The sequence below is a fragment of the Neoarius graeffei genome, chromosome 5 (genome assembly GCF_027579695.1).
Source record: "Neoarius graeffei isolate fNeoGra1 chromosome 5, fNeoGra1.pri, whole genome shotgun sequence".
Lineage (NCBI taxonomy): Eukaryota > Metazoa > Chordata > Actinopteri > Siluriformes > Ariidae > Neoarius > Neoarius graeffei.
Genome location: NC_083573.1, coordinates 19,693,416 through 19,704,195, shown reverse-complemented (window position 1 = coordinate 19,704,195; position 10,780 = coordinate 19,693,416). Strand labels below are relative to the sequence as shown.

At 38.0% G+C, this 10,780-nt stretch overlaps 1 long non-coding RNA gene across 1 annotated transcript; it reads right to left on the bottom strand.

Moving 5' to 3' along the window:
• Window positions 1-1,436: 1,436 nt before the first annotated feature.
• LOC132886570 (uncharacterized) lies at window positions 1,437-7,152 on the bottom strand. The gene is made up of 2 exons (XR_009654706.1): window positions 7,019-7,152; window positions 1,437-5,069 (listed from the first exon to the last, which is right to left on the bottom strand). It is a non-coding gene; the product is annotated as an uncharacterized LOC132886570 (long non-coding RNA).
• Between the last annotated feature and the right edge of the window lie 3,628 nt (window positions 7,153-10,780).

The following is a 10,780-nucleotide window of genomic DNA, read 5'->3' as shown; positions in this document are numbered from 1 at the left end:
GCTCGTCTCATTTCTTCCCTAAACTCCTTCTGATGTTCAACCTCTTTTAGTTTCCACCACTTAATCCTTGGCTCCACTATTTCACGCTTCCTCTTTTTCACTTTCAAGCTCATCCTGCACACAACCACTTGATGTTGTCTAGCTACACTCTCCCCTGCCATCACTTTACAGTCTCCAATCTCCTTCAGGTTACCCCTTCTGCAGAGTATGTAGTCCACCTGTGTAGATCTTCCTCCACTCTTAAACGTCATCCTGTGCTGCTCTTTCTTCTCGAAGTATGCATTGACTATTGCCAAATTCATCCTCTTTGAAAAATCAACCACCATTTTCCCTTCCACATTTCTCTCTCTTACACCATATCTGCCCATCACGTCCTCATCTTCTCTGTTTCCCTCACCAACATGTCCATTGAAATCTGCTCCTATCAGCATGCGCTCCTCCCTCGGTATACTTTCTACCACTTCATCCATGTTTTCCCAGAAAGACACTTTCTCTTCATTCTCACATCCAACCTGTGGGGCGTACGCACACACAACATTGATTACCACTCCTTGAATCTCCAACTTCATGCCTATCACTCTGACACCCCTTTCACATCAATCCCGCTGTTGACCAACTTTACCCTCAAAAAAATACCAACACCATTTCTCTTTCCATCGACCCCATAATAAAACAACTTGCATCCATCTCCAGTGTTCTTGGCCTTGCTTCCTTTCCACCTTGTCTCCTGCACACACAAAATGTCCAACTTCCTTCTTTCCATCATATCTGCTAACTCTCTCACTCTGCCAGTCAATGTTCCCACATTCAGTGTTCCTACCCTCAATTCTAAGCTCCTTCCCTTCCATCTTTCACGCTCTTTCCTAACATGCCTCCCCCCTCTCTTTCTCCTTCTCTGTTTTGGCATAACAGTAGCACACTTTCCACTGGCACCCTGTTGTACCAGAGGCGGTCATTGTTAACCCAGGCCCCAACCGATCCGGTATGATATTCCTCTTTTCATTCCGCATGTTAGATTTGGCACAGTTTTACGCCAGATGCCCTTCCTGACTCAACCCTCTCCAATTTATCCGGGCTTGGGACCGGCACCAAGAGTATGCTTATGCACCCCCAGTGGCTGGATTTTTATAATGTCCAACAATAATGGTTTAAAATATTGCAATGCTATCTTGGGCTCTAGGATCAAATTTACCTTAGTCCAATCACAGAGATAAAGGTCATTTAAAAAAGCTTGTTCACAGAACAACTTAAAATTTATCTTAAGTATAATATGGTATGTGGTTTACACTTTAATAACCTTGTGTCTCTCACACAAGCAATTATGCAGTGATCGCTTGTTAGGTTCAACCCAGTTAGAAGGTCAACGTCTCGAGACCACCGCCCTCGTGCCACCCAGAGCTCTGGAGGTCAGTCGCAAAGAAAGACAGGAACCCCAATGTAGTTCACATCTTTATTCGCAAGTTCCCCAATTGGACAGGAATACAGAGGGTGGATATATATGTGGATATTATCTGATGAAATGACATCACTGTTTGATCTATGTGTGTATGTGCATATAGGGGGGGTGTGAGTGAGTGACATCATTTTGATATCTGTGTCTATTGTGTGTGTGTGTGTGTGTGTGTGTGTGTGTGTGTGTGTGTGTGTGTGTGTGTGTATATGAGCAGGTCTTAATTACTTCATTGTTCAGACATCTTAAAGGTCATTGCTTACGTACCCCCCTTCAGGTCAGGGCACTATGTACTTAAACACAGATAATATATCTAGTCTACGAAGTCTAATCAAAGAAAAATACATCAGACATTAATACCAATTTAAACAGCAATAGTTTTAAAGGATCTAAAAGCTAAAAGATGAAAAGCTAAAAATATTAAAATCATAACTCTTAACACATGAATGTGTGTCTTGTGCTAAGTCAGCAAATTACATCTTGATTTCAGCAATATGTAGTAAGACAATCATAAGCAAAATAACAAACAATTTTAACAAAGATATGTTATAAATATATGTTATATGTTATAAACAAAATAAGAACAAACTTAAACAAAACAGTCATACGAAAAATAAGAATATGTCTGGCAAAGCAAAGAAATGCTACTTCACCGGAGGACAGGATTCAGGATTAAACTCATAAAATCTTTAACATTAGAATCATAAAGTCTTAACAATCCTAAGTTATATTCTGTAATTATAAAACTACATTCAATCCTTGGATATGCAGTTGTGAGTGTGTGTTGGTGTGTCTGACATCATATGTAGACCTCCAGGCGCTGTTTAGACACATATCTGATCAATAATACACATTTCATATCAAACATAAACAAAATGTTCCCAGACAATGTCCAGCCGAGACAGAAGGTCATTTTAACTGAATCATTAATTTTGTCACCATTTTAATAAATTACTGCCTTCTTGGTCAAGAATAATACTTATATAAACCTAACAATCCCCCCCTTTGATAATAGTATCACTATTATCAAATCCTAGGATCATATTTGATCATTATCACCTCATGATCATATATGTGATTACATCGAGAATTAATCTTGAGTTAATCTTTGCCCTTCTTGACGTATATTGGTGCTCAGAGGGCGGGCATGCCCGATCAGCCCTCGTCCCACCTCACCGGAGCTTAGAGAAACTCAAAACCTCTTAATTATAAAACACGCTACTTCCTTCAGAGTAATTTGTTCTAAAACAGTGAGGGAAAATGAAATTAGAAGGCATATCGACCTATAGTGAGAACAGAGTCCTGTAAGAATACAGAGTTTCAGAGCATAGAGATGTGTAATAATAGTAGAAAACGGCATCAGATGAAAGACATAACACATCCGTGTGGTGTGCGCTTGTGCAGTCCAGTTAGCGAAGTTAGTCCAGAAGATGTTGTCTCGAAGTCCAGCTCGGGCGGGTAACCCTGCCCCGAGCAAAGATGAAGCAGTCACGAAGGCTCGGGCGGGTAGCCCTGCCCCAAGCAACAATGAAGTCACGAAACCCGTGATGAGGACTGTCATGGTTGTAGTGAGGATGATTGGTTCCAAACGGGGCGCAAGATCTCTTCCCCTCTTTGTTCACAACGTCTTGAGGATTCTCAGTCGAATCTGTGTAGAGCTCAGAAATAGAGAGACAGAGAGAGAGAGAACAGAGATTCTCGGGACACAGAAAACGTTAGTAGCAAACTTGTCATTGTAACACAACTTTGTTATGGAGCCTTCTTCAATCGCATGGCATGGATCCACTGTGGAAAAAGATCAGTTAAAACAGCAGTAAAAGTAATGGCGACTATGTCTGCAGGCCCACTATATTGTTTTCCCAATTGTCCAAATCATTACTTTAAAAAGTCACACCAGCACTTGTCTCCCACGTGAAAGGGGTGTGTGGTGGAGATAATATTGTATTATTGACCTTAGTACAAATTTTATGCAACTTATCTATAAGGGCTGCAGAATACTCATCCATATGCATTTTCAAATCAGAGGTACCCGGAGCCAGAGATCCCTTCTTCCAGGGGAGAATAATTTCTTGGTGTCACACGAATTTCAGCCAGAATGAATTATGGATTACAGAACCAAACCTGTGTCCTGCATGACCTTAATTAATTTGTCTTTCAATGTTCGATTAGTACGTTCTACGATACCAGAGGATTTAGGAATGTGAAAACACCAGTTTAGTTTAGAGATACTTACAAAGTAAGTGTGTGACTTTTGAGGTGAAAAGGGGTACCTTTGTCTGAGTCTATGGTATTTGAAACCCCATAAATATAACAATAATTATTATTATTGATTTCTTATTATTTTATTGTTGTTATTTTATTGTTCTGCTTTTATTGTTTGTTTTTCTTTTTTACTGTCCAGTGTCCTTGGGTACCTTGAAAGGCACTTATAAATAAAATGTATCATTATTATTATTATAACTAGGTATTAAAACGAGTAACTACCTTCGTGTTCTCTCGAAAACAGGAAAAAACTTCTACCCATTTAGAGAATTTGTCCACAATCAAGATGACAAAAATCAAATGAGAAAGGAAGAGCGTATGTCTCATGCAGAATATCAGGTTGATATTGATTGAACACACAGAATAACCACAGAGGTGTGATAATATTATAAATTATAAAACAAGAACCGTCTGAGGGTTTAGAACAAAAACCACCAACAAAGATCCCTAGAGGGCTGGAGGGAAGAAATCAGACCTGATACTAGTAGTATGCACGATTTTTAGACAGACAATATCAATGTCATCCCAAGTGTCATCCTGAGAATTAAGGAGGCGTGGGAGAGCGCGACCTACAGGATGTGACACAAATTTCGAGATTGTTAGTAGAACAGAGAATAAATAGTCATATGTTAATTTAATTATCTATTAAATTACTGATAAATTAATTTAATGGGTCTATAAATTTTGCAACACCTGTTTAACTTGATGTGACGAGTGCAAGATCAATGGGTGAGACAAAACCAACTTTTCCGCATCTAAAACCATCAAAGCACATGCGGAGACAGCCCCCAGACACGCAGGTAAGCCTTGAGCAACAATGTCTAATGTTTTGGATAAAAATGCACAATGATGCATTTCCCCCCCCCTCATGCTCCCCAGAGGCTGTGCCTTGGTGTTCACAGGCATAGAGGTGGAAGGGCTTGAAGTGAGCAGGTAACCCAGGGGCGGAACAAAGGGTGCTTCTGAGGGAGTGATAAGCGACCACCATAGCGTCAGTCCAGGTCAAAGGATGTTGCAGTGGATCGTGATGAGAGATTGCGGAACGGAGAAGCTTGTCATATAAAGAGCAGTCAGGGATCCATTTTCTGACTCAGAAAAGACATCAGTGCATGTTTAGTTGCAGGGTGTTTTGTGTCTAGAATGACAGCCTTGAGAAAGTTCAAAACTTCAAAAGTTCATATACTTAAGTGTCCATGCAATATTGCAGCTTGGTTCTGGAAACCTTAAAGCCCTTATGTGCCAGATGTTGGAGCAGGCGCAAGTGTCAGTGTCTTGGCAGATTTCTGGTGACTCAGCAGATACCAGAACACACAGACCACAGAGTCCTGAGGGTCACAGAGCGCGTTATGAATTACAGCTGAAAAAAAAAACAGCAGGAGAGTCAAATGAAACCTTGAGTCCAAACGCTATCTCCTCATGTGCATGGAAAAAAGGCAGAAAAAGGCAGAACAGAATTAATTTAATGGAAAACAGCAATGATGAGCAGGAACCTGTGATATTACAGAAGAAACAATTAATTCATTAATCTTACGTAAATCTTGTGTAAAGTGTCTCACCACGCCTTGCTCAAGAAGAGACTGTAGGATGACATCCAGAGAGAGAGGTACTGCTTATTAAATCATATTTTGTGTAGTTTCATGTCAATTTAAGTTCCAGGTTGCAGTGCAACAAAATGTGGAAAGGTTCAAGGACAATGAATACTTATACAAGCCAATGTATCATAATCATGATAATTTATGAAGTTTTTTTCCTTAATGGTTAAATAAAGATAAACCCAAGTCTCCGATTTATAAACAAAAAGTTATTCAAGTAAACGTTTGTTAACTGTTTCTTGCTGAAAAAAATTATGGTTAACTAAATACATTAAAAGCCTATCCATTCCATATCCTCTGTGGTTTTTAAAGGCAAAAGTATGGAGGTTTAAAACTCAGCAAACAATTAATCAGAATATTTCATATCACTAGTTCGAAATTAGGAGGAACATGTTTAAGCTTAGCCTCATAAGTAGCAATAAGTTTAAAGAAAGAAAAGGAGATAAAAAACAGGGCAAATTGAAATAACAAACAATTTCACTGAATGTAATCTGAATAAAGTTGAATAGCTGATAAGCACTTTTTGTTGGATTCAATATGTGACAGAGACTCGAAATACATTTTTTAATTCAATTAACAGTATTAATGAGAATTGGTTGTCTTGGACATTTTGACTTTATGTATATGGAATCTACCTAGTAATATAAAGAGATTACTTATTAAATTCATTATTGTGAGAAAGTGCCAAAAATAATGATTTTCTCTGCCCATTGCAGATTTCTGTGGCTGTCCTTGCCTGCCATGCTTGCATGAGTTATTTATATTATAGCTATCTGTAACAGTCTGGGAGCCTTATCTCAATGTTGACTGAGAAAGAGACAGAGAGACTATAGAGACGGAACAATTATTCAAAAATATTATATTTATATTAAATATTATGACGACAATTATTCAAAAAATGAAGTAAAGAGCGGGTTAGCTCGCTGTTGAACTAATTTCATGCTTCCCAGACAAGTCCACAATTCGCTAAAACGCGTTAGAAACATAAGTATATTTAAAGGTTAGAATCACATATGATTAATAAAAATACCACTACACGAGCAGTTTTAAAATGTTTTAGATCAACATTAAACATTAGGTTAAACATTAAACTTTTCGGCATTTCCATTCACACGTAGGCTGAATATATTTGATGCCTTTTATTATGCCTTTAAACAGGAAGTGGTATAATACTCAATATTTTAAAAATGATTCCTGATAAATATCTTCAAATCTGAAAGTGATATTTGACTTGGCTGAATTAATAAAACTCTAAGCCTTAAATATATTTCTTCTGTTTTTACCATGTCTGTTTAATTTAAGTGAATGTTTTAAAATGGTTTTTGTGTTGTATTTGCTTGTACAGTTATTTCATTATTTAAGGTCTGAACGCACAGAATTACGGCCCAAATCTGATGAGACGAGAGTTTTGCCCTAAAGAGCTGCTTTTTCTTTTATCCAGTGCGCATGCCCAGTTCACAAGCATTATGGGAACTGGAGTTCGTCACAATTTTGAAAACTTCGTATTCATCATTTATAAGATCTAGACATGAAACTGCATTAATAGCTTCACTATTAATTATTAAAACACATTAATAGTCTTGTAGAGTGCTCGCGGACCTGTTCAGAGATCACCTCGCAGACCACTCGTGACTTTCCTGATAACTTTCCAGTTACAGGTTTCGGACTATCAACACACAATGAATATAAAATAAAATACAGATGATCTACTCACCAAACGCTGAAACTAATTGATTAAGAAGCAGATTTTTCCTCTGATGATTCCATTCTGTGTTAAGGGAAGAGGATCTCTTCTCTTGGATTTCTAACAGTGATGAGATTCACAAACGATTCGGATCTTTTTCGGGACGAAACATAAATGACTCGATCGAGCGAATCGATACAGACGCATCAACGGCATTTGTTGAGTTCATGCACACGTAATGGGTTGAGGAAAGTTCATACTTTAATTTCATGCAGCATGAGAGTGTGATTATTGTTTACAATTTGAAAACAGGAATACAAATAAGGTTTCCGTAGTTTCTGAGTCAAGAATCAAGAGTGAATCGAGTAAATTGATTCACACGCATACGAGTTTGTTCTAAAGAATCGATTCAGTAAAGCTTTCGTTGAGATTAAAATGCACACCCATGTCAACTTATACAGAATGTCCGTATTTTATACGGATTTGATTCAATAAACATAGTATACGGGCGTACAAATAAAGTTATACGGATTCTTTTTAACAAAAAAACACTTCAATATTTATTTAGAGCTATAATCAATTCCCACGATGATAAAAGAGCACATACATTTACACTTTGTGTTTTTTTGTCAAACATTGAAGCTTGTATTCATTCTTAAAGTTTATTATTATTAATATTGAATAAAAAGTACCTGGGATATATCATTGTTAATTATCATTCAAATTTTAGGTAAATCATTTTAATTTACATCCTCTAAGGATTTTATAGGGGAAATACGGATTTGGAAGTTGGTTATACAGGTTTGATTGATCAAAGGTTTGACATTTATGCACACCAGGAACACAGTTCTAACTGTTCATGTCCAGAGTACTGATTTGTTGTTTCATTATTTTGTGCATATCCAGTAATGCCTTATATAAATGCTAAAAGAATTAAAGATACATTACACAGCTCCCAGAGATTGCAAATACCTGAATGAGGATAAATCAAAACTGAGCCGGCCAAATTGTCTAGAATTTGTGTAGAATGCTAAACCACAGCAATTCATCCAATCCCGTGGGTTTTTCAGAATCGGGTCTGAGTACCTCCTTATTACAATACAATTTTCCCCCCATGGTGGCACGAAGGAATCAGTCTCGAGATTAATTAAGGGTTTAACTCATAAAGCGTGCTCTTCCTGTGACAGCTTATTCACGAGGATAACCATCTCGTAAACAAATTACGAGGATAACCTTCCCGTGGCTCCAAAGAACATCCCGTAAACAAATTCTACGAGGATCACCAAAATAAAAACATCCTGTAAACAAAAGTCTATGAGGATCACACGAGGATTATCATCGTCCCGTGCCTTTACACGAGGATTACCAATAAAATCGTCCCGCAGACAAAATCTACGAGGATTACCAAATAAAAACAACTGTTTTTTTTTTTCCTGATACTACCAACCAGGCAGTCCAACCAATCAAACTAATCAATTAAAAGAGACGCCTTACCTGATTGGAAAGTATCATCCCGGACGAGCCCCCAAATTGTTAGGTTCAACCCAGTTAGAAGGTCAACGTCTCGAGACCACCGCCCTCGTGCCACCCAGAGCTCTGGAGGTCAGTCGCAAAGAAAGACAGGAACCCCAATGTAGTTCACATCTTTATTCGCAAGTTCCCCAATTGGACAGGAATACAGAGGGTTATTATATGTGGATATTATCTGATGAAATGACATCACTGTTTGATATCTATGTGTGTATGTGCATATGGGGGTGTGTGAGTGAGTGACATCATTTTGATATCTGTGTCTATTGTGTGTGTGTGTGTGTGTGTGTGTGTGTGTGTGTATGAGCAGGTCTTAATTACTTCATTGTTCAGACATCTTAAAGGTCATTGCTTACGTACCCCCCTTCAGGTCAGGGCACTATGTACTTAAACACAGATAATATATCTAGTCTACGAAGTCTAGTCAAAGAAAAATACATCAGACATTAATACCAATTTAAACAGCAATAGTTTTAAAGGATCTAAAAGCTAAAAGATGAAAAGCTAAAAATATTAAAATCATAACTCTTAACACATGAATGTGTGTCTTGTGCTGAGTCAGCAAATTACATCTTGATTTCAGCAATATGTAGTAAGACAATCATAAGCAAAATAACAATTTTAACAAAGATATGTTATAAATATATGTTATATGTTATAAACAAAATAAGAACAAACTTAAACAAAACAGTCATACGAAAAATAAGAATATGTCTGGCAAAGCAAAGAAATGCTACTTCACCGGAGGACAGGATTCAGGATTAAACTCATAAAATCTTTAACATTAGAATCATAAAGTCTTAACAATCCTAAGTTATATTCTGTAATTATAAAACTACATTCAATCCTTGGATATGCAGCTGTGAGTGTGTGTTGGTGTGTCTGACATCATATGTAGACCTCCAGGCGCCATTTAGACACATATCTGATCAATAATACACATTTCATATCAAACATAAACAAAATGTTCCCAAACAATGTCCAGCCGAGACAGAAGGTCATTTTAACTGAATCCTTAATTTTGTCACCATTTTAATAAATTACTGCCTTCTTGGTCAAGAATAATACTTATATAAACCTAACATCGCTAACATCATTTGCAAAAACAGCAGAAGCTTTGTATTTCTGCAGAACATTAGTTAAAACCAAATCAAGGAGCATTGACATCTCAGGATGTTTGGTGTTTGGCCTAGTTGGTGAGTCTATAATTTGGGTCAAATGCGCTGAATCGCAGAAGCATTTAAAAGAATCAGATGCAGGAGTTAACCAGTCCCAAAACCAATTCATTGTAGTTTAAAGATGATAAGCAGTCAGACAATGAGGATAAAATATCCTTTGAGGCAGAAGGAGGTCTGTAACATCCCGCAACTGATATAACACAGCTCTTCATGAACTCGACTTTCAAAACAAGCAATTCAAATTGTTTAGGCACAGACTTGGATAATTGTACTGTTGCCTGAAAGGTATTTTTGATATAGACAGCCACCCCCCACCTCTAGCACAGCGATCAGTACGAAAGATGTTATACCCATCCATATGTATATAACTATCAGGAGTGGATCTACCCAGCCATGTCTCAGATAAAACCATAATATCAGCATTGGTTGATTTGGCCCAAATCCTAACCATATAAATTTTGGGCAGGAGACTTCTCACATTCATATGTACAAAACCAAGACCGGACCTATTTAAAAAATCAACAGGAGTTTGTAGTGATATCACATCAGGCGCAGGATCTGGGTTAAGCTGCACATTTCCTGACATCAGCAACATAATAATACATTTCAACATGTGAGTATAATGAAAATGCTTCTTGATTTTCTTAGGCCCAATCCCAATTCTAATTTCTACCCCTACCCCTCCCCCTTCCCCTCCCCCTTCCCCTTGGCCCTTCCCCTTGAAACTGAGCTACAAGGGATAGGGCTTGAAATTCAACCCTTACGTATTGGGATAGCCCTTCAACGATCGCATATGTCATCGCGTACCTCCGTCAGCATTTACGTTAGCAAAACGCGACCAAATGCGTCATTGACTGCGACCAGCCACTACAGTCAGAGCCAGAGGCAGAACCAGAAATCTCTGCTGGCAGGGTGTGATTTGTTAACTAACACCACTGAATGGGATATCTTTGGCGCTTCGTGCACCACATCCGACAGAATGAGGTGTCAGAACACTCATGTAAACAATAAAAGCGAGAATAACAGAACAAAACGTACGCAGTCAAGCAACCGAAAACAATACTCACTCCCAAAGCTTTTTAGC